Source organism: Protopterus annectens, chromosome 2.part0 (assembly GCF_019279795.1).
Source record: "Protopterus annectens isolate FY-2018-M chromosome 2.part0, PAN1.0, whole genome shotgun sequence".
Lineage (NCBI taxonomy): Eukaryota > Metazoa > Chordata > Ceratodontiformes > Protopteridae > Protopterus > Protopterus annectens.
This window is the reverse complement of record NC_056728.1, coordinates 702,917,694-702,940,399: the sequence shown is the minus strand read 5'-3', so window position 1 is coordinate 702,940,399 and position 22,706 is coordinate 702,917,694. Positions and strand designations below refer to the sequence as shown.

Here is a 22,706-nt window from a genome sequence, read left to right as displayed (position 1 = left end):
AAACAACAAAACCTAGAGATTTCTGAAAAGCATAAAAAAGAAACATGGGCATAGGAAAGAAAGAGAGATTTAATATGGCATAATATTTACTCAAAGGAGAAAGCCAAACTGATCAATATAAAGAAGGCACCCCCCAAAGATATTTGAAGAGAAATACAGGCAAAGGCATCCATACATGGAAAATTTCACAATAAAAAAAATATCGCAAAGAGGGAATGTAGAAAATAAGATTAGTAAAGTAGAAGCTAAAAAAAATAGAAGTTGAAGTTATGGAGTACTTGCGAAGTGAAGGATTTGGTGTAGAAGGTCTAACAGGTAGGTTACATCACAGCATGATGGAGTCAGTCCCCAAAGTAAGGAGAAACAGGAAGATCAGGAGACATCTGAAGAAGGAATATGGACATAGGAAAGAAAAAGATTTAATATGGTGTAACATTTATGCAATGGAGAAAGCAAAACTAATCAATTCAAAAAGAACAGCACCAAACATATTTGAAGAAAAATACAGGCATGGGAATCCGGATATGGAAAACTTTACAATACAAAAAACAAGAAGACCATGAGGAAAAGTAGAAAAAGAAGACCATGAGGAAAAGTAGAAAAAGAGATCAGTAATGGAAAAGTCAAAGAAATAGGAACTGAGGTTATGGAGCAGCTGCAAAGAGAAGGATTCAGTGTAGACAATTGAATGCAGAAAGCACCACAACAGGATAGAGCAATGGATATCCAAATTAAGGGGAAACCAGTGGAACAGGAAGCAACTGGTCAGGTGCCATATCCAGATATTTTGGAGCCTTCTACAGGAAACCAGTACAAACGTTCACTTGAAGCTAGACAGCAAGGAAAGGAACAGGAAACTGTGGAAACTCTAATGCAGTCAATGTTGAGTAGTGATAGGCCAGTGAGTTCCCATATGACAGAGCAACAGATGACACAGGATGAAACTGACGAGAATGTGCCAGAGGAAGATTTATTAATTTATTTATTTTTATTTTATTTGACATTTGTTGACCGGGCTGGTCTAACTGGATAGATGTCCATTTTCAGTAGAGGCCCGGGGAGAAATGTTCCAAGCATCGGCAGTGACAAAGCATACAATATATATCAACAGTAAAATGAGTTATAGTACATTGTTTAAATTGTAGGTACGATAAGTTTGTAGAGAGTTCTTTAGTGTGTTTAAGCCAAGATCAAATATATAGAAACAAACAAACAACATCTGAGAGCTAAAAAAAAAAAAACTATATGGAGATTCCAAAAAATTAGAAATTATATATATATATTTTTTTTTTGGAAGAAATCTTTATTTCAGGTAGGCAACATAGAACAATGGAGTAGAGAAGCATTGGGAGACCAAGAAGGGGAAATGAGATATCAGTCAAGGTTAGAGCAGGGACAGAGCCAGTGAGTTTTAAGATATTCTTTAAGATTTTTTTTTAAAAAGCAGTGTGGAAGCAAGGGTAGAAAGTTCACTAGGAAGCTGGTTCCAGGTTTTTCCCACTGTGTTGGTGAAAAGCAAGTCCCCAGCTTTGTTGTTGGATTTAATAGTGGAAACTAGAAGCTTATTAGCTGAGCGTAGTGTTGCAAGATTTTTATGGGGGTAATCAGGTTAGTGAGGATAGGAGTATTAAAAGGGTGGTAAAGGATCTTTTGAGTGATAAAAAGTTGTTGACAAAGTAGTTGGTTCTGCAGTTCTAACCATCCCAGTTGTTTTAGGTTGTGACAGTGGTGAGTTCTAAAGGGGGTGCCAGTGGCAAATCGGGCTATGTTATTGTAACTGGTTGAAAGTTTGGAAAGGGTGTTTTTAGAGAGATTGGTATATATAGCAGAAGCATAGAACAGCGTAGAGATCAGGTGGGTCTGGGCAATAGTGGTTCTGGCTATAGGGGTAAGGAAGGGTTTGATTCTATAAAGGGTGCCTAGTTTTTTGTTGACAGACTTTATAGTAGTATTAATATGGTCATCATAGCTGAGGTTGTTGTCAATTGTTATTCCCAGGAGTCGAGTTGTAGTGTCAGGGGATATATTAGTTCTATTGTTAGAGGTTACTGTGAAGTGAAGTTGTGATGACTTTTAAGTAGGAGCAAACAGCAATAATTTTGTTTTTTTGGGGTTGAGCAGGAGGCAGTGTTGCGTGAACCAATTTTCAACAGTGTTAAATACTGTCTGGGTGAGGGTCTGGAGTGAGGTAATGGACTTGGCTGAACATATTAAGGTAGAGTCATCTGCATATTGTATGCAGGTGGCTCGAGGAATTTTTGCAAGTATATCATTAATAAACACTGAAAAGAGAAACGGGCCTAAAATAGAGCCTTGTGGAACTCCTATGTTCACAGGGAGGAGTGTAGAAAGATTTTTATCCCAAAGCACTGCTTGTTGTCTGTTTTCTAAATAAGATTTAAATCAGCATACTGCTTGTGGGTCCAGTGATTGGGCTTTTAGTACATCAATAAGCATGTGATAGTTAACCATATCAAAGGCTTTTGAAAGGTCAATAAATAGTGCTGAGGAAAGAGAGTTATTGTTACGATTTTTGTTTATACAGTCCGAAAAGGTCTAAAGCCATGCTGGCAGTTGACAAGCAAATTATTTTGGAGAAGGTGGTCAAGCAGTTGTCTGTGGATGCATTTTTCCATTATTTTAGCTATTGGAGAGAGTAAGGCGATAGGATGAAAGTTGGAAAGCTCAGTAGATGTCCCACATTTATGTAGTGGGATGATATGGCAGACTTTCCATATGGAAGGGACTGTGCTTTCCAAAATTGTTCTATTTATAAGGATGGAGATGAGATAGGCAATGACTTTAGCTGCAATTTGTAGGTATTCAGCTGGAAGACAGTCAGCAGAAGGGGTGCATGGTTTGAGTTTTTGAAGGAGGTTGCAAATGAGGGATGTAGGTACAGGTTGTATATGAAAGGTTGGAGCTGGACTATTCATTGTGTTTAATGGGGAGGTGGTAGTAAGTGGTAATGTATTAGCTAGGGTTTGAATAGCTTCAGTAAAATAGTTATTAAAGGCATTGGGAATTTGTTTAGAGTTATTATGGTTGAATCCTGATGGTGCAGGAGATTTATAATGGCCTGGCTGAAGTAGTTTGTTGATGCCTGACCAGAACTTTTGTGGTTTTTGTTGGTGGGTTTGTTGGAGGTGAAGGTAGTAGTTTTTTTTTTGTCTTGTAGAATGTCTTTTTTGGTGGCATTTCTTAACTGTTTAAAATAAAGGTGATCTGATGGACTTTTAGAGGCTCTCCATTTGGACCACATTTTATTTCTTAAGAGGATTTTTTGCCTAGTTTGTTTTGTGAGCCATGGGGAAATTTTGGTACTTTTTCGGGAAGAGCGGTAAGGGGCATGGTAATCTAGGATTTGTAGGAATTTAGTATTAAAGTAGGTCACTGCTTCATCAAGTTGAAGATGATACAATGGTGACCAGTCACATGCTTTCAGTTCATTTTGGAAGGTTTCTGGTTTGAAGTTTTTTTTTAGAACGGTAGGTTTTAAAAATATTAGTATTAGGGCTATGAACTCTTTGTTTAATAATATAGGTTAGAGCATGGTCACTGATATTGTCTGGAAGGATTCCTGGTTTATAAATATCAAGTTGGCTGTTTAGAAGGATCCAGTCTAGGCTGGTTTCCTTGTTGCTTGGTTTATGGATTCTAGTAGATGTGGTTATTATTTGCGAGAATCCGTAAAGATTTATATGGTTGATAGGATTAGGGGAGCTACAGGTTGCCCAGTCTATATTAAAGTCACCTAGCACAATGGTTTCCTGAGGTAGGTGAGTAGAGAGGCAACTAAGTATGTTTTCAAGAGTTTTGATATTGTTTCCAGGGGGGAAGATGGGACCAAATTAGATAGCTTTGGAGTTGTTGATTTGAAGTTTAGCAGTAAGGATTTCTGCATTAGTATTTGAGGACAGGAGCACATTGAAGAGTGAAACTTGCAGTTCTGATTTATACAAAATGGCTACACACCTCTACCCTTTTTGGTTTTGCAGTCGCATCTCAGTACCCAGGATGGGTAATTTCATGGTCCTGAGTTGAGGGCTTTAGCCATGTCTCTGTAATACAGAGAATATAAGAGTGCATGTAGGTGAGTAATTTTATTGTTAACACTATGGATGTTGAGGTGAGCTATCAAGACGGAGTTAGATGGTCTTTTTCGGGTAATGGTAGAATGAGATGTTAGGTTGTTTGTGTAACTGGGAACATTTGTATTGGGGCCAGGACTTGGATGAATATCACCATCCAATAGGGGGTGTTTTTGAGGATATTGTATTAACTTTAGGATTTTGTAGTAGTTGTGTGGGGTTTTTTTGTCATGAAAATAAGTGACATGGGTAGATCTGTGTTACTTTGGAAGTATGTACATAAAAGTGTAGGTTATATTAATGTGGTTGAGGGAATGTATGTGAGAAACTGGTAGAGTTTGCTGGTAGGGGTGGTGGTGTTGAGGAAGTGAAAAATGTTCAAAGAAGGTTAGTGTGTATGGAAGAGTAAGATAAACTAGAATAGTAGTTAAGAGTGGTAGGTGTGTGTGAATAAAATTGTGTGTTAGGGCCATTTGGATGTGAAGATAAGGTGATAAGAGTACGTTGAGGTAAGGTGTCTAGTAAATGATACAATAGAGGTGGTAGAAAGGAGAGAGTGCTGTAAGAGGTAGAGCTGGTTGAGAGAAGACGTGTGTAATACAATACAATAGAGGTGGGTGTAGGAGAGAAGGCTGTATAATGTCAGCGATACTGGAATGAAGTAGAGTGGAGAGGTTAAAGTCTGGACTTAAAAGGTAAAAACTGATAAAGGAAATTGAGGTAGGGGGTGGGGTTAAGTAGTAGTAGTCTGTGATAGGGTGATACGTGGAGAGGGTGTGGCTGTAGAAGTATGAGTTTAACAGCAATGGGGGTGGGTGGGAATTGAGGGTAGGGGAGCGGAGTGAGCCCGCAGGGCGAATGGAGTGGGTAGAAACAGGTAATGGAGCAGCTAGAGGAGAAACAATCAGCAGAGCTGATTACTGAAGGTAAGTTAAGCAAGTCTAAAGTGGGAAGGATCAGAGATAAGTAAGGTGTCTATTAGAAAAACAGGAGGGTGTAGCGAGTTAAAATAAAGGGTAAAGTGTGAGGTTTAAGAGTGGTTCAAGGTAATTAAAAGTATAGAATAATAAAAGCAGAATAACAGATGGATAAGCAGGAAAATAAAGGATGGGATGGGGTGCCACCTACTGGACAAAGCTAGTATTACAGGCAATACAGTAAGGGGGGTTTAGCTAGTGTCAGATTAGGGAAGGGGGAAAAGTTAGTAAGAGGGGTACTATGAGGTGGTGGAGGAGTTTTGGTTACAGGGCAGATAGTTGGGGGGGTAAAGGCTGCTGGCTGTCCAGGCACAGAGCGTGCTTTAGAACCCCTGAAGCAATAGTGGACAGTAGTAGGCTTTACAGGCAGGACATAGATAACATACTTTCTTGTTTCCTTGAGAGAGGGAGCAGGGAGTAGAGGCTGAGAGATGAAACCACCGTTTATTTGTTGGACGGGTGCTTTGTCACCAGGTAGGTAAGTTCTCAGAAATTATACACTGGAACAGCACAATGAAGAGCAGGGTACTTGTGGGGGGGGGGAGAGAGAGAGGGAGACAACAGTGGTGGTTAGTAGCAAGAAGCTAGCATAAAGTATGGTAGTTAAGGCAATATTATAAAAAACAGTTAGCATTTATACATTCACTTATTAATGCTAGACGCTACCAGTATCATAAGTGGGCTTGCAATTCTGTGATATTAATTATTTAGCAGGTCATATTCTGTAGGCTCAATAGGACAACATACTACTCATTAGCTTAAAGAAATAAACAGACATAAATCAGGAAAAATGCATGGAGAAATATCAGGATTTCAGTATATAATCACCTGGTGTGAGTTAGGGCTGGTAGCAGGCAGGCTCATAGTCTACACTAAGCTTTGGTCAAAGGAGGCAGCACATTATTTATTACAACATATAGTGCACCATTAAACAATTCTGTAGAAATATGCAGTGACTAACAGGGACAGATATTCAGGTGTTTTACCCTCTAAATAGTTCCCATTAATGTAGTCTTAGCATTCCACAGTTACCATTCGTTCACTAGGCTAGCATGCCAGTCATAATGGTAGAGGAGTTACCTTTTGAGATTAGCAACAGAGCACTCACTGGATGTTACTAGTTATTAAAAAGTTTTTTAAGGTATTTACTCCATGAGACCCTTAATTGTTACAGTAAAATGTAGAGATAATTAACTTTATAGCTGATAACATGAGGGCTAGTGAGAAAGGCTAAAACAATGGCTTCTAGACTTAGTAGCTCCCTGAGGGAAGATGCTACAGAACTTTCTATAGAATGCCAGCAGGAAATGGAAAACAAAGGATGTGCCCTCAGTTTGAAAGAAAATGAGCTAAGAGAAGAGTTGCTTGATAATGGACATGGATAGATACATTAAGATCAATGAGAGAAATAAGACTGCAGAAGGTCAATAAAACCCAAAAAGTAATGTCTGATAAAAACGAATGTAGTAATTAGGCTGTCCATAGAGATCCATGTGATATAACAGAAGTAAACAGGATATACTACTGTGCTGCTAAATTAATAACTTAAAGTTCTACCACAAGATCACAGGGTAGTGAGGGAATGGAAGGGGGGAAATTGAATACCATCGTGGAAGTATCGAATAGAGAAAACTACAGTGGATATAAAATGTGCACACACCCCTGTTAAAATGCCAGGTTTTTGTGATATAAAAAAATGAGACCACAATAAATCATTTCAATACTTTTTCCACCGTTAATGTGACCTATAACCTGTACAATTCAACGAAAAACAAATCTGTTAGGGGGAAAAATTAAAAAAAAAGTACAATAAGCTGGTTGCATAAGCGTGCACACCCTTAAACTAATACTTTGTTGATGCAGCTTTTGATTTAATTACAGCATTCAGTCTTCTTGGGTACACACCTGCCATCAATTAAAGAGACTCGATTAACCTCAATTATTCCATGACCCCCTATTAATATTCCAAAACGTGCACGCTGATTGGCCAGCGTGCACGTTGTAAATCGACTTATACTAATGGAAAAAGGTCCGGTCGCCCGGTGTTAAAAGAGTTTAACACAGCGACATAGGTTTAAAAAAAGCAACGGAGATCTCCGTTGCTTTTTTTAAAGCTGTCTCGCTATGTTAAACTCCTTTAACATAGCGACACAGTGTAAAAACACGGAGATCTTGCTTTCTCCGTTGCTTTAAAACCTGTCTCTCTATGTTAAATGGGTTTAACATAGCGAGACAGCTTTAAAATAAGCAACGGATCTTGCTTTCTCCGTTGCTTTTTTTTTTTTAAACCTGTATCGCTATGTTAAATAGGTTTAACATAGCGAGACAGCTTTAAAATAAGCAACGGACATCTCCGTTGCTTATTTTAAAACTGTCTCTATGTTAAACCCATTTAACATGAAACAGTAAAAAGCAATGGAGATCTTGCTTTCTCCGTTGCTTTTGGCCACAACTCTGATGTACTGTGTAGGCATCGCGGTACATCAGAACTGCTGATGCCAGACAGCTGCGGAAGGGCAGCAAAGAGGCATTATACAATGCCATTATTTAAGAAAAGTAATTGTTTCTTTTCTTAAATAATGTCATAGTATAATAGCAATAACCACGCCTGGGAGTTAACCAGGTTGTCTTTGTTTGGTCCCTCGGCTTCTCGGGACCAAACCCCAACCGTGGTTAAATCCACCCAGGCGTCTATATAATAAAGTTCAGCTGTCCTAGTAGGATTTTCCTGATATTTACTCAGTTGCCTGCTACAGCAAAAGCCATGATTCACAGAGAGCTTACAAAGCATCAAAGGGATCTCATTTTTGAAAGGCATCAGTCAGGAGAAGGATACAGAAAAATTTCCAGAGCATTGGATATACCATGGGACACAGTGAAGACAGTCATCAAAAAGTGGAGAAAATACGGGACAACAGTGACGCTGCAAAGAACTGGATGTCCCTCCAAAACTGATGAAAAGACAAGACAACTGGCCAGGGTGGCTGCTGAGAGACCTACAGCAACACTGAACAAGCTGCAGGAATTTCTGGTAAGTACTGGTTGTGTACTACATGTGACAACAATCTCCTGTATTCTCCATATGTCTGGGCTACTGGGTAGGGTTGCAAGACAGAAGCCTTTTCTTACACAGAAAAACACCCAGGCCTGACTAAAATTTGCAAAATAATACATCAAGTCTCCCAAAAGCATGTGGGAAAATGTGTTATGGTCTGATGAGTCCAAGGTTGAACTTTTTGGCCACAATTCCATAAGGTACATTTGGTGCAAAAATAACACTTTGCATCACCAGAAGAAGACCATCCCCACGGTGAAGCATGGTGGTGGCAGTATCATGCTTTGGGGTTACTTTTCTTCAGCTGGAACTGGGGCTTTAATCAAGGTGGATGGAATTATGAACAGTTCCAATAACCAGTCACTTTTGGCCCAAAACATTCTGGCATCTGCTAGAAAGCTGAAAATGAAGAGGAATTTCATCTTTCAACATGACAATGACTGCAAGCATACATCTAAATCAACAAAAGAAAGGCTTCACCAGAAGAAAATTAAAGTTTTGGAATGGCCCAGCCACAGTCCAGTCCTAAATCCAATAGAAAATCTGTGGGGTGACCTGAAGAGGGCTGTGCACAAGAGATGGCCTTGCAATCTGACAGCTTTGGAGCACTTTTGCAAGGAAGAGTGGGCAAATACTGCCAAGTCAAGATGTGCCATGCTGATAGACTCCTACCAAGAAGACTAAATGTTGTAATTAAATCAAAAGGTGCTTCAACAAAGTATTAGTTTAAGGGTGTGCAGACGTATTAAACCAACTTATTGTATGTTTTTCATTTTTTATATTTTTTCCCCTAACAGATTTGTCTGTTTTTAAACTGAACTGTACAGGTTATAGGTCACATTAACGGTGGGAAAAGTTATGAAATGATTTATTGTGGTCTCATTTTTTATATCCTAAAAAACTGGCATTTTAACAAGGGTGTGTAAACTTTTTATATCCACTGTGTAAAGCAATTAACACAAGAAATGTCACTGTTAGAAGATTATAGAAGATGGAATAGATCAACAAAAATACTAAGAAAGCTAGATGTGATTAAAGCAATGTACAGTATTAGTGTATGATAGATCCAGGTCTGTTCTATCGCAAATAAACAAAATTTCAGCACAGATGGAAAAACTTAGAAGATACACAGACAAATATAAGGGAAAAGTGCAAAATAAGCAATTTATTGATGACCCAAAAAAGTTTTATAGAGAATTGGGAAATAAGGTAAAAGGAACTGAAAGACCACCAAAAAAAGAGGACGTAGATACATTTTGGAGAAGTATCTATGAAGATCCAGTAGAACATAACAAAGATGCTAAATGGACAGAAGAAGTAAAAGAAAGAATAAGAAGTTTATAGGTACAGGATATGAAATGGGATGAAGTATCAGCCAGAGAAATTGAAACAAAGTTGAGAAAACCCTCTAACTGGAAAACCTCAAGCCCTGATGCAGTACCTAACTTTTGGTTAAAAGTATTAACATCTTTGCACAAGGATTTAGTCATGAGTAAGAACTATTTATATGCACAACCCGAACAGAATTGGCTAACAGACAAAACAATGTTCTTACTTAAGAGTGAACCTGCAAGCTACCCTAAAAATTATAGACCAATAACTTGCCTTCTGACGACGTTATAGTCACTTAGAAGAAAACTCAATTATGGTAGTAGAACAAAAAGACAACACAAGGAAGTCATATGGAACAAAGGATCATTTGTTGTTAAATAAAGTTAAAGTGGAGAACTGCTAAAAGGGGAAGAATCTAAGTATGGCATGGATTGCCTGCAAAAAAGCATTTGATAGTATCCCAAATTCATAGATAAAAGAGTGCTTAATAATGTATAAGATACAAATGGCAGACCACTTTGCAATTAAGCCATGATAAAGGACAGATCATTATCCCAGGGATAAAAACGCAAAGGGGGATATTCCAAGGCAACTCTCTGTCACTGTTGCTATTCTGCCTTGCCATTAATCCATTAAGCTGTTTACTTGGCTTAGGCCATGGCTACAATTTGGCTCGTAGAAAACAACAAAGTCTAATGACTTCTCATCTTCTATTTGTCGATGACTTAAAACTATATAAGCTCATCAGATGAGGAACTGAAAGCACAGCTGCAGGTTGTCAAACCTTTTTCAGATGATATTAGAATGTCATTTGGTCTTGATAAATATGCAAAAGCAACCTTTAAAGCAGGAAAACTGCAGCACCAGGAAAACATCAGTTTGGGACAAGAATGTGATATAAAAGAACTTGAGCAAGTGCGAGTGTATAAATACTTGGGAACTGATGAAGGATCAGCAATAAAACATGAACAATGTGAATAAAACTCAGTAAGAAATACTTCAGGAGACTTAAATTAATCCTGAGAACAGCCCTGACATCTAGAAACAAGATCCACGCTATAAATCAATTTGCTCTTCCTGTCCTAACGTACAGTTTTGGAGTGAGTAACTGGCCCCAAAAAGTGTTGGATAGATTAGATATTAAAACAAGAAGGATGCTTCATGCTCACCAAATGATTTATAAAAATCAGTGTATACCAAGATTATATATTCCCCATTCCGAAGGAGGGATGGGCCTCCTTGAAATTGATTACATGTATAGATCTGTAATTGTGGGACTCTACCTACTGAGCTCACAAGATCCAAATGTAGTGAAAGTTTTGAAAGACGAGGAGAATAAATCTAAGATGACTTCTCTGCTTAATTTAGCAGAAGCATATCGACGTCAAGCAGGAATGGAAATCAAACCAGTAGTAGATAAAAAAACAGGCAGCAACTGAATGTGCCAAAAACAAAAGAAAGAATATAAGGTGAAGGATCAGAGGAAAAGGCAAAAAATGTGGAAAAAAATATAAATATAGTTGCAAGTATAGAATACTTCTGGAAGAGCCTCATGTTGATCAAGAACGAATGCAGGAATAGTCAAGGAGAGGCAAATTCAAATCAAGAAATGAACGGTTAATATTGGCAGCCCAAGACAGTGGGCTATATACATGCTGGTTTACAAAGTCCACTGAACATGTGGGAGAAACAGACAAATGTAGGTTTTGTAAAACCAAATCAGAAACAGTCACACACCTTGTTGCTGGTTGTGACACACTAATGGCAGAAGGACTGTATACTGAAAGGTATAAGGAGGTGAGACTGTTGCACTGAGGATTGTGCAAACATTAAGGTATCAAAGTGGCTGAAAAACACTGCAAACATGAGCCACAAACCATCATAGAAAATTATGAAGTTTATATCACATGGGATCACCCATTTCAAAAGATAGATGCTGGAAAACCAGATACAGTGGTCCAAGAAAAGAAGACAAAAGTAGCATGGAGCATTGAAATCACCACACCCAGCGACTATAGTGCCTTGCGTACAGAGAGAGACAAAGTCATAAAATACCAGGAACTGTAGGCAGAAACGAGAGCAATGTGGAAGAAAGATACACAGACAGTTCCAACAGTAGTAGGAGCAATGGGTCTTATAAAAAATAATTTACAATCATATTTAGATGTGTTACCAATCCATGTAACCCAGTATGAATTGCAGGAGGAGTCATTACTTCCCACATTGCGGTTGCTGCGAAGAGCACTTTTGGCTGACATCAAAGACTGAAGCAATACTAATTTCATGAACTTTAATCATACTTTGACTTAGGAATGGGGTCCATTCTCATCATGGTATTAGAAACCCAAAAGATTTGGAGAAATTAGAAAAGCCAAAAAACAAAGTCTGAATTTCTATAAGGGTTGAGCAAAGGCCAACTCAATCAACACCCCTCTTACCATTCCTATGTAAACAGTTAAAAACACATTTGGTGAATCTCATGTTGACAAGTACCCAGATGTCAAGTCACAGAAATGACAGACAAAAAGGAATCAGTCCTAAAGCATAAGCACAAATACAAATGCTTTGGAAAGCATGAAAGTAATGCCAAATGTGTCCCTGGCAAAAGGTGTAGGTAAAAGTTTTAGAAAAAGAAGCATTTTGCTTTTAATCAAATATGCAAAAGCTGTGGTAAAACAAGTCACAATGATGAGAAAAATGAAGGAAAATACTCAGCCTAAGAGACTGCATGTAGAGCAATCATGAAAGTAAGCTGGCTGTGGTTATAATTCATACTGAAAATGTGCATAAGTTAAGAGCCCCTTGAACATGGCAGAAAAAAATAAGCAACCTGAGTATCATCTGAAAATCTTGAAAGAGACCTTCAAAACTAATAATGTGTGTTGTTTAGGCAAGAGACAGGCAGATTATGCAACATCGTGTTTGCTCTGAAGTTTGAAGCACTGAACTTGAAAGATAATAAACCACAGACATTGCTGTACAAAACTACATACTTATTCAGGTAATCAAGTAAGCAGAATGTTTCTGGCAAAGCCTGCTCTAGCTGTGAAAAAGGAATTTGTTTCCTGACGGATTATGTGCAGGACACCTTTAAGAAACTGATCTCGTAATATAAAGAAAGAGGGGGATCAACAGCTGTACAAGCTGAAATTGCTAAAAGATGCACTTCAACAGAACTGAATGCATACCTGAGGATCACAGGGACCCTCACAAGCTAGATCCGGACTTCTGCTGTCGCACCATATAGCACATTTCTTCCATTTAGAAACCCAAGATTTTCTAGTAACAGGTTTTCCTGCCTCCTTTAGTACCGTAGCCAATTCTCACAATAAAGGTACTTGAAATGGAATCAAGACCATCATCCAAACTGTGAAAAGTCTTGAGATTTGGCTCAATGAGAAGCCCTTTACCTGTGTGAGCAAGTCCATCCTGTGGGGTAACTTGAGGTGATTTCCCTTGACTAGGTGAAGGAGGGAGAACTAATGTTGTCTGGTCCAAAAAGGGAGTTACCAACATCCTCTTTGGTTTGTCTTTTCTGAATCTTCAGAATGACATTTGGAATGAGAGGAAATGGAGGGAAGGCATAAAGGAATTTCCCTTTCTTTGGAAAAAAGGCACCTATTCTCCAGGTTTACTTGCAAGGGGATTCTCGAGCAGAAAAGTCTTTGTTGTTTTAGTGTGGAGGCAAAAAAGCCAATCTGAGGAATTCCCAATTTGTGGGCAATCTGAAGGAAGACCTCCCAATTCAACATCCATTTGTGAGAATCTGTGTTCAGTTCTGAAGGAATGTAAACAGCCCACGGGAAGCGCTATTTTAAATTGCCAGCTCCCTGCCTACCACAGCAAATCTGCAGAAGAGATAGGCTTTGCCCCCCCCCCCCAACACATTTTGTTGCTATTGCTATACCATGACAGTGGTACTGTCTGCCTCTTCTAGAAGCCATCTGTGTTCCAGAGATGATGATGAACTTGAACAGCACGGATTAGAGACATCATCTCTTTGATGCTTGTATGCTTTTTTTTTTGGGTCTTGATAGGACCCAACTTCCTATACTTTGACACTTTTAGAACAAACCCCTTCATGCAAAATCCATAACATTTATTGTTACCATCTGATGAGGAGTTGCGATGAGAAAAGGAACTCCCGGTTGCACAGTTACCTGGTTGCTCTGCCAAAAAAGCTCCTTCATGAAAAGCAAGGAGGAATTGGAAAGGACAGAGGAAAGCAGTGTTAGATCTAACTCAGTTTGAGGTACCACAGAATCATCCACATGTGGAGTCTTGCATGTGTCCACAGGGACCTCAAGATCTCCAACAGAAGTCATTTGAAGATTTATCACAAAGTACTTTTTCAAAAACTGAACCTTGTTTACAGGTAGAAAGGCCACTTTGAAGGAGGTTGTAGATCAGTATGCATGCATACCTTTAAGAAGCTTTCCAAAGGCTTGCACAAGTGTATAAATGCTGAGCACATGCGAGCCTGACTGCCATTTTGTAGCAAGCTGTTGAGATGTAAGCATGTATGTCTGCGTAGTCTGTGGGTTAATCAGTTCATTTATATTTTGTAATACTGTTAACCATCCTGATGTGTTTCTAGGAAAAAAAGCATGTAAACAAACTACCCTGCCCTATTTGTCTTTAATTGGAAACAAGACAAGCGACATGGTGTCAGAAGTAGGATCTAGAAATCCAGATTCCGAACCCAGAAGGCACTGGAGTTAAAGGTGGAGGAATATAGAGGAGTGGATCAACCCCTCTGCATGTTTAATTCACAAAAACTGGTCAGAAATGTATTTCAGGTATCAAAGCTTACTTAAATGATTTCTTATTTGCAAAACACAAATGAAGCACTCAGAACACATGAATTTCTACAGTAAACGAAATATCCGAAACTGCAACATATTGATAAAATTATTCGAATAACTACGGAAAATGTTTGAAAAATAGTCCGAATCACATAAAGTGACTAAAATAAGGAAAATGACCACTTTTTTTTTTAGAAGTAGCTTATAACAGTTACTTTTTTCTCCTTAATTAAAGTTATTCAAGGTGTCCAAAGTATACAGTTTGCATGTTTGTGTAGTATTACAGTCCAGTTATTTTGCAAAATACAGCCAATTCAAAGCATATTTCGCAAAGTACAGTATTTTGAAGAGTTAATTGTGCATTTGAATGTTATTACAAGTACTGGCTGTGTGTGCATGTTTGTACATAATTACAAGGGCCATTTTCAGTGTGTTTGAACATAATTTGTTGGCCTGGCTGATGGATTTCGAAAACCAGCTACACTTGTATTTGATAATAATATTGCAGAGAATTGGAGGGTGTTTGAGCAACAGTATGATATTTTCATACAAGCTGCATTATCTGATAAAGATGACCATACAAAGACATTTATTCTGCTTAATTTAGCTATTTCAGAAGCCATAGAAAGAGAGCATTCATTTGTGTATGCACCGGCTGTGTTTGCAAGAGAGGTGGAAAACTGTCATATAGTTGCACCAGCTAAGTCAAGGGAAGACCCAGAGTGCTTAAAAAAAGAAGTTATGTCCTTACCATAACGTTCCATGTGGAGTGTTCATCTCGCCTTTGTTCTTCCACCTGGGTTCGGAGCCGATCCTCGGCTCCGAGTCGGCCGCTTAGCAAAGCTCTGCATCGAGAAGAAGCTCGAGAACAACCTATCTCCCACAATTCCCTCTGCCATTACCACAGATCTAGTTTGCAAAACAATACCAGATCCAGCCATAATAGTGTAACATACATACATACATACATACATACAAGGGCGTAACTGAAAACCAGTAGCACAACAGAGAGAAGTCAGAGCGGGAGAACCAAACCAGACCTCTAAACCGGACGTTCTTCCTGACCTGAGGGTGGGAGGGTGGGAATGTAAGAACAAAGGCGAGATGAACACTCCACATGGAACGTTATGGTAAGGACATAACTTCTTTATGTGAGAGTGTTCAATCTCGCCGTTTGTTCTTACACCTGGGTAGCGTCCCTAGCTCCATGACCCTGAGAGACTCATGGAAGAACGTTCCTGAGCACAGTGGAACCAAAGGTTGCCCTGTCCCTGGAAATCCTATCCACTTTGTAATGAGTGATGAAAGTATGTGGTTTTGACCAAGTGGCGGCCGCACAAATAGTATCCAAAGGTAGGTGGGCCGCATAAGCCAGAGATGTGGAGACTGATCTAGTAGAATGTCCTTTTGGCTTGGTAGGCAAACTTTGATCAGCAGCAGTATAAACAAAGGTAATACAATCAGATAGCCATTTGGAGAGAGTACGCTTCGTCACTGCCATGCCCTTTTTGTTGTCCGCAAAGGCTAGAAAGAGTTGGTCTGTTTTTCTGTGATCTTTTGTTCTATCTAGATAGAATCTGAGTTGTCTATGAACATCCAACTTGTGCAACATATATTCCAGCTTATTGGAATGGTTTTTGAAAAATGTGGGGAGTTCAATGGATTGATTAATGTTGCTGACTGAACAAACCTTGGGAAGGAAAGAGGGGTTCGTGCGTAAGGATACCCTATCTGGGTGAAAAATTAAATATGGGTGTTTAATGGAAAGAGCTTGAAGTTCTGACACTCGTTTGGCTGAAGTGATAGCTACTAGAAAGAGGGTTTTCCAGGACAAGAACTTTAAGGAACAGGAAGAGGCTGGTTAAAAGGGTGGTAGCATTAGTTGGGATAAGAGGAGGTTTAGGTTCCACGGGGCTATAGGGAACCTGACTGGTGGTCTAAGATGAAAGGATGCCTTTAAAAAGGCTTTACAAAGCCTATGAGTCATAATAGGTGCTCCATTCTCCCCTACATGAAAGTTGGAAATAGCAGCCAATGAACTCTCAAGGTGGCGGTAGAAGCTCCTTGATGAAATAACATGGATAGAAACTCTAAAACTTTGTTTAGTGGGGCTATTAAGGGATCTAAATGTTGTGCAGTAGCCCAGTAGACAAAACGCTTCTACTTACTGGTGTAAATTTTGGTAGTGGAAGCTTTATGAGAGGCTACTAGAATGTTCTGAACCGCAGGAGAAAGAAGATCAGACCTGGCTAAGAAGGGAAGCGGAGCAGCCAAGCTGCTAATCTGAGGGACAGTAGCGACGGGTGGGGAGCTCCTGACGAATGGGTCAGTAGATCTGGCTCCGGGTCCAGGATCCAGGGCTCCCGTATTTGGTGTGCCTGAAGAAAAGGAAACCAAATCTGACGAGGCCAGAATGGGGCAATGAGAATTACAGTCCTTTCCAGGTTCTTGGCTTTCTGGAGAAATCTCGGTATCAGAGGTATAGGGGGAAAGGCGTACAGGAGACCCGGGGGCCAATCGTGAATCAGAGCGTCCCTGGGGACTTCCCCTGGCGGGGGTAATAGGGCAAAGTAGCTTCTGCATTTGGCGTTCATTGGAGACGCAAACAGATCGCAGCAAGGCTGGCCCCAGTTGCGGAAAATCCTGTCCGCTATTGTCTGCTTGAGGGACCACTCGTGAGGTAACAGGATGGCTCTGCTCAACCTGTCCGCTATAATGTTGGACAACCCTGGGATGTGCGCTGCTATCAGAAAGCGACCCGTGGACTCTGCCCATCGCCAAATTCTCATGGCCTCTCTGCATAACTGGTAAGATCTGGTTCCTCCTTGCTTGTTTATGTACCAAACTACAGACATGTTGTCCGTTTGAACTGCAATGGTCCCTAGAGGTAGAAGGGAGGAAAAGTGTTGCAATGCTAGAAACACTGCCCTCATCTCCAGGACACTGATGTGCAGGTTGTACTCTAGATTGGTCCATTCGCCTTGGACTGTCTGTCCCTGAAAGATGCCCCCTCACCCTATCAGGGAAGCGTCCGTGGTCACTGTAGCTGTTGGTGTGGGTAGCACAAACGGTCGGCCACCGGTGAGATTGCAATTCTGTAACCACCAAGACAGGTATGTTTTGCAGGTGTTTGTGATGTGAATTTCGTGTGTCAGCGGTAACTGTTGGAACGACCATTGTGCGAACAGCAGCCATTGAAGAACTCTCATGTGTAGTCTTCCCAAGGGAATTGCAATGAGGGAAGCTGACATGAGTCCCAAGACTTTTAGAACCAGTTTGGCCGGGGATTTTTTGGACAACAGAAGTAGAGATATGTGATTTTGTAGGGAGGCTATTCGTTCTGGAGGAAGTCTTAGAAGTAAGTAATGGGTATCCAAATCTGCCCCTATGAATGAGATATACTGTGATGGCTGTAAGGCAGATTTTTCGAAATTTATCGAAATTCCGAGTTGAACACAAAGGTCTAGTGTGTAGTCCCTGGCCTGAATCAGTCGACGCTCGGTGGTGGCAGTAAGGAGCCAGTCGTCCAGATACGGAAACACCCGGAATCCTAGGCGTCTCAAGTGAGACGCTACCACTGCCATGCATTTGGTGAAAACCCTGGGGGCTGAGGTTAGACCAAAGGGCAGGGCCCGAAACTGAAAATGACTGGCTCCCAGCCGGAAGCGCAGGTGATCTCTGGACGCTCTGGCCATTTTGATGTGGTAGTATGCCTCCTTGAGATCTATTGAGCATATTGAGCACATCCAGTCATCTTTCTGTAAGAATGGAAGGATCGATTAAAGCGTGACCATAAGGAACTTTTCTTTCTTTACAAAGGTATTGAGCTTGCTTAGGTCCAGAATTGGCCTCCAGTCCCCTGTCTTTTTTGGAACTAAAAAGAACCTTGAGTAAGTTCCGAATCCTCTTTGGTCCGCCGGGACTGGTTGGATGACTCTTTTTTTTCTAGCAGCTTTGAAATTTCTATAGCTGCAGGTTCTCGCAGATGGGGCGGTACATCTGGGAATCTTTTCTGTGGTAACGGGGAAAATAGAAATGGAATTTTGTAACCTCTGGTAATAATGCTTTTTACCTATGTGTCTGAGGTAAGACTTTGCCAGGCCTGTGGGTATAAAGCTAAGCGACCCCTGACTGCCTCCAGAGCAGGACAGTCAGGCCTCCTTTCAGGAGTGCTGGAAAGGCTTCCCAGGGACAGTATCCCTGTCGCCTTGGTTTTGCGGACCCCCTCTGCTGCCAGGGCGACGTCTTCCACTTCTGCCCCCCCCCTGCCTCTGGAGGGGGCATCACCCTGTGTGCCCGGGAAAGAACCCTGGGGTTTACGAAACCACATTTTTCCACCTCGTTGCCCTTTGGGGTACGGTCTGGATGGGGTGGAAAAACGGACTCCGACTGCAGACAGCGTCTTTCCCTCTTGCTCACACCGGGTAAGGGTCTCTTTTACTTTGGGGCCAAAAAGAGTGGCACCATCAAAAGGGGCGTTAGTAAAGGAAGACTTGAAGGCTTCCGCAAAGGAGCACAGGTGCATCCAGGATTGTCTAAGAAGAGCAATCGCTGAAGCCGCAGCCCTACTCGACCCTTCGGCTGCATACGAGATGAGCCTCATTGACGAGTTTACAATAGATGTAAGGGTATTGAGCTGTGCTGTAACCTTATCCGTGACAGCAGCATCTGTAGTACCCTGGAGGGTATCTCCCAACTCTTTGACCAGATCCCTCTGTAAACGTGTGAAATGTGTCAAATAGTTCAGCGATCGTATGGAAAAAGTCGCTGAACTGAAAATGCGCTTTCCATACCTGTCCATGGTCCTAGAATCTCTGTTAGGAGGATGGACAGACAAGGAAGATTCAGACATCTCCTTTTTAGTGGCAGCTGCCACCACCATAGCGTCCACTGGAATTCCCTTTGTGAGGTATGCCTTATCCTGAGGGGCTGTAATATACTTATTAGGCTTCCTGGGAACTGGCTCCACTGTGTCAGGTGTCTCCCACGCACTTCGAGCAATCAAATCCATTAACTCGTCGAAGGGCGGAGTGACCCAGGAGGAAGAAGGGTGAGCACCGAATGCCTTCAGCAAGACTGACTCATCCTCAGAAGGGGGTAGGGCCTGCCAATCACCTCTCTGTTTTAGGACCTCCAGGATGTCAGAAAAGGAGACATCCTCCGAGGGTGATTTTGGGGATCCTTCTGACTCATCTAAGTCAGTATTCTGATGTTAAGGACTCTTGTGGAGAATCCAAGTGCCTCCTCTTGCACAATCTTTTCCTCGGGACGTCATCGGGGGGGACATCCGATGACACCTCAGAAGAAGACGGGGCTCCCTCTGGGAGCGGCTGAGAGACTGGTGCTCGACGCTTTTGAGTAGCCGTGGGTGCAGAAGAGGACAACGGACCTTTATGGGAGGGAGACGTTGCTTCTGCTGAAGTAGTTGTCTGGGAAGACAAAACCTTCCTCATAAGGTCGAAGGCCCCCGGGCCCCGAGCCGAGGAATCCCCCAGTTCCGAAGAAAGTACAGTTTTGTACCTACCATAAATGTAGATGTTCGAAGATCCACATTGCTGCAGTCCTAACACTTGGGTAGTCCGCTGTCCCAGTCGGCCCGAATACCAAAGTATAAGGCTGACGTCGGTCAAGGCGCATTTGTCTGACATCAGGACGTCAGGGTACAAATGCGCATGACCGACGCCATATCCTCAGTCTTTTCTTGCCCCAGATGTCAGAAGACCCTAAAAAGATAAGGCCAAAACCACAAAAAACACCAAACACTCCTGTACCTAATATATGTACAATATATACAAATTTACAAAAGTAGAACCCCACCCACACAACCACCCCTAGACACAGAGCGGAAGGAGGGAGGATAATTGGACTGCAGCAATGTGGATCTTCGAACATCTACATTTATGGTAGGTACAAAACTGTACTATGTTCTTCATCTCACATTGCTGCAGTCCTAACACTTGGGTAGAATCCCAAAGCAGAGGTAAGGGAGGATGGCTAAACTATAATGTAGCAGGAGCTGCCAAAATGCCCTGCAACACAGCAGTGGCAAACCAGCCCTGGATTTAGAATAGAGAGGAAGGTGGTAATGCTTGGAGAAAGTATGCACTGAACTCCAAGTAGCTGCCTCCAAAATATCCTTAGTTGCCACCCCCCTTAGAAATGCTGTTGAAGTGGCAGTAGCCCTCGTGGAATGAGGCCTAATCCCAGCTGGAATCTCCTTGCCATGATGGGAATAACAGAATGCAATGCAAAACCCAATCCACTTAGATATAGTTTGTTTTGACACAGGCTTGCCCTGAGAACTCAAAGCAAAAGAAACAAACAACTGCTGAGACTGCCTAAAATCCCTAGTCCTGCTTAAATAATAACGCAACTGCCTGTGTACATCTAAAGTGTGCAAAATCTTTTCCCCTATTTTGGGGATCTGCATAAAAAGTAGGCAAATGAATAGTTTGGTTTAAAGCCACACTAGAAACCACCTTAGGCATAAACGAAGGATTAGTACGTAATGATACCCTATCCTTATGAAAAATCAAAAAAGGCTCAACCGCCATAAGGGCCTGCAATTCAGAAACCCTTCTTGCAGAAGTAATGGCCAACAAAAAAGCAGTCTTCCATGACAAGAATTTCAATTCAGCAGTAGCCGCAGGCTCAAAAGGTTGTAGAGTAAGTTTCTCCAACACAAAATTGAGGTCCCAAGCAGGAGTAGGAGCTCTATTGGGGTCTTATATTCTTTGCCCCTCTAAGAAATTGCTTGAACAAAGGATGAGAAAACAATGGTGGGTCACAATCATAGTGAGCTGAAATTGCTGCAGCATGAATCTTAATGGAAGAGAAAGACAAACCTTTGTCCAATAACTCAGTAAGATATTGAAGAGCCACACTCAAATTAGGCTCAGAAACATCCAAATCCTTTGCTGCACTCCAAAATAAAAATCTCTTCCATTTTTCTGCATACACTTTACGTGTACTAGGTCTTCTGGCTTCCATAATCACATTCAAAACTTGTTGAGGAAGTTGAGACCTGCTGTGGTTCAAAACAGAATATGCCAGGCTGTTAGATGAAGAGAGTGAAGCTTGACATTGAGTAGATGACCGTCCCTCTGAGACAAAAGGTGTGGAATTAAAGGTAAAGGCCATGGAGGCTTCCTTACCAGATTCCTCAGTAATGGGTACCAGTGTTGCCGAGGCCAATCTGGAGCTATCAAAATCATCCTTGGCTTGTCTTGTCTGACCTTTAGGAGTACCTTTGGGAGGAGAGGCAGAGGTGGAAAGGCATACACATGAAGATTTTCCCAACTGAACGAAAGAGCATCCACTTTCCAAGCTGTGTGATGAAACCTTTTCGTGCAAAACTTTGGCAGCTGGTGGTTTAGTGGAGAAGCGAACAGATCTATGTCTAGAGTTCCCCAGGACACTGTCAATTGTCGAAATACATGAAGATCCAGTTTCCACTCGTGGGGATCCATGATTTGCCTGCTTAACACATCTGCTAAGGAGTTCTGTGCTCCTGGCAGAAACCTTGCCTGTAGATTTAGCTGCAGGCTGAGCGCAGTCTCCCACAAAATCATTGCTTGCCTGCATAGAGGATAAGAATGTGTTCCCCTTGCTTGTTGATGTACCACATGACAGTAGTGTTGTCTGTTAGAATCAACACCTGCCCTGGAAGAAGTAACTCCTTGAAAGCCATTAATGCAAACTGGACTGCTAACATCTCCTTCATGTTGATATGTAGATGCTGTAGTCTGGCAGGCCACTTGTCTTGTATCCACTTTCCATGCAGATGAGCTCCCAAGCTATGTCTGAGGCATCTGTCGTTAGAATCTGACTCGCCTCTGGCCGGGTCACAGAGAGTCCCTTGTTTAGGTGACATTCCTGAGCCCACCACAAAAATTCCTTTTGAATGCAAGGTATTATTGGAATGACAGTGTCCAAATCCTGGCAGTGCTGTGTCCATACATTTTTCAGATACCATTGCAGCTTCCTCATATGCAGTTTGGCATTGGGAAGCACCAGAATACAAGATGCCATGAACCCTAAGGCTTGAAGGACTGTCCTTGCAGTCAGCCCGGACTGAAGAGATAGGTGATGGAAGTAAAGAGAAAGATTCTTTTGTTTGTCCGGGGTTAAAATGGCCATCTGGGCTGCTGTATTCAGTCTCACACCCAGAAAGCACATGTCTTGAGAGGGTACTAGACTGGACTTTATTTCGTTCACAGAATACCCCAGGCATCTTAGCACTGCTATCACATATTCCAGATGCTGAAGAATCTCGTCCTTTTCTTGAGCCAGAATCAGACAGTCGTCCAAGTAAGGATAGATTTGTATTCCTTTTAGCCTGAAGAAAGCTACAACTGGAGCCAGAACTTTGTGAATACTCTGGGCAGTAGATAAGCCAAAGGGCAATGCAGAGAACTGATAATGGGAATTTCCAGCTCGAAACGCA

General features: G+C 41.4%; 1 protein-coding gene across 2 annotated transcripts in view; it reads right to left on the bottom strand.

Annotated features, from left to right (window-relative positions):
- SLC44A1 (solute carrier family 44 member 1) overlaps positions 1-22,706 on the bottom strand; it is a 1,740,232-nt gene that overhangs the window by 366,414 nt on the left and 1,351,112 nt on the right. The window lies entirely within an intron of this gene.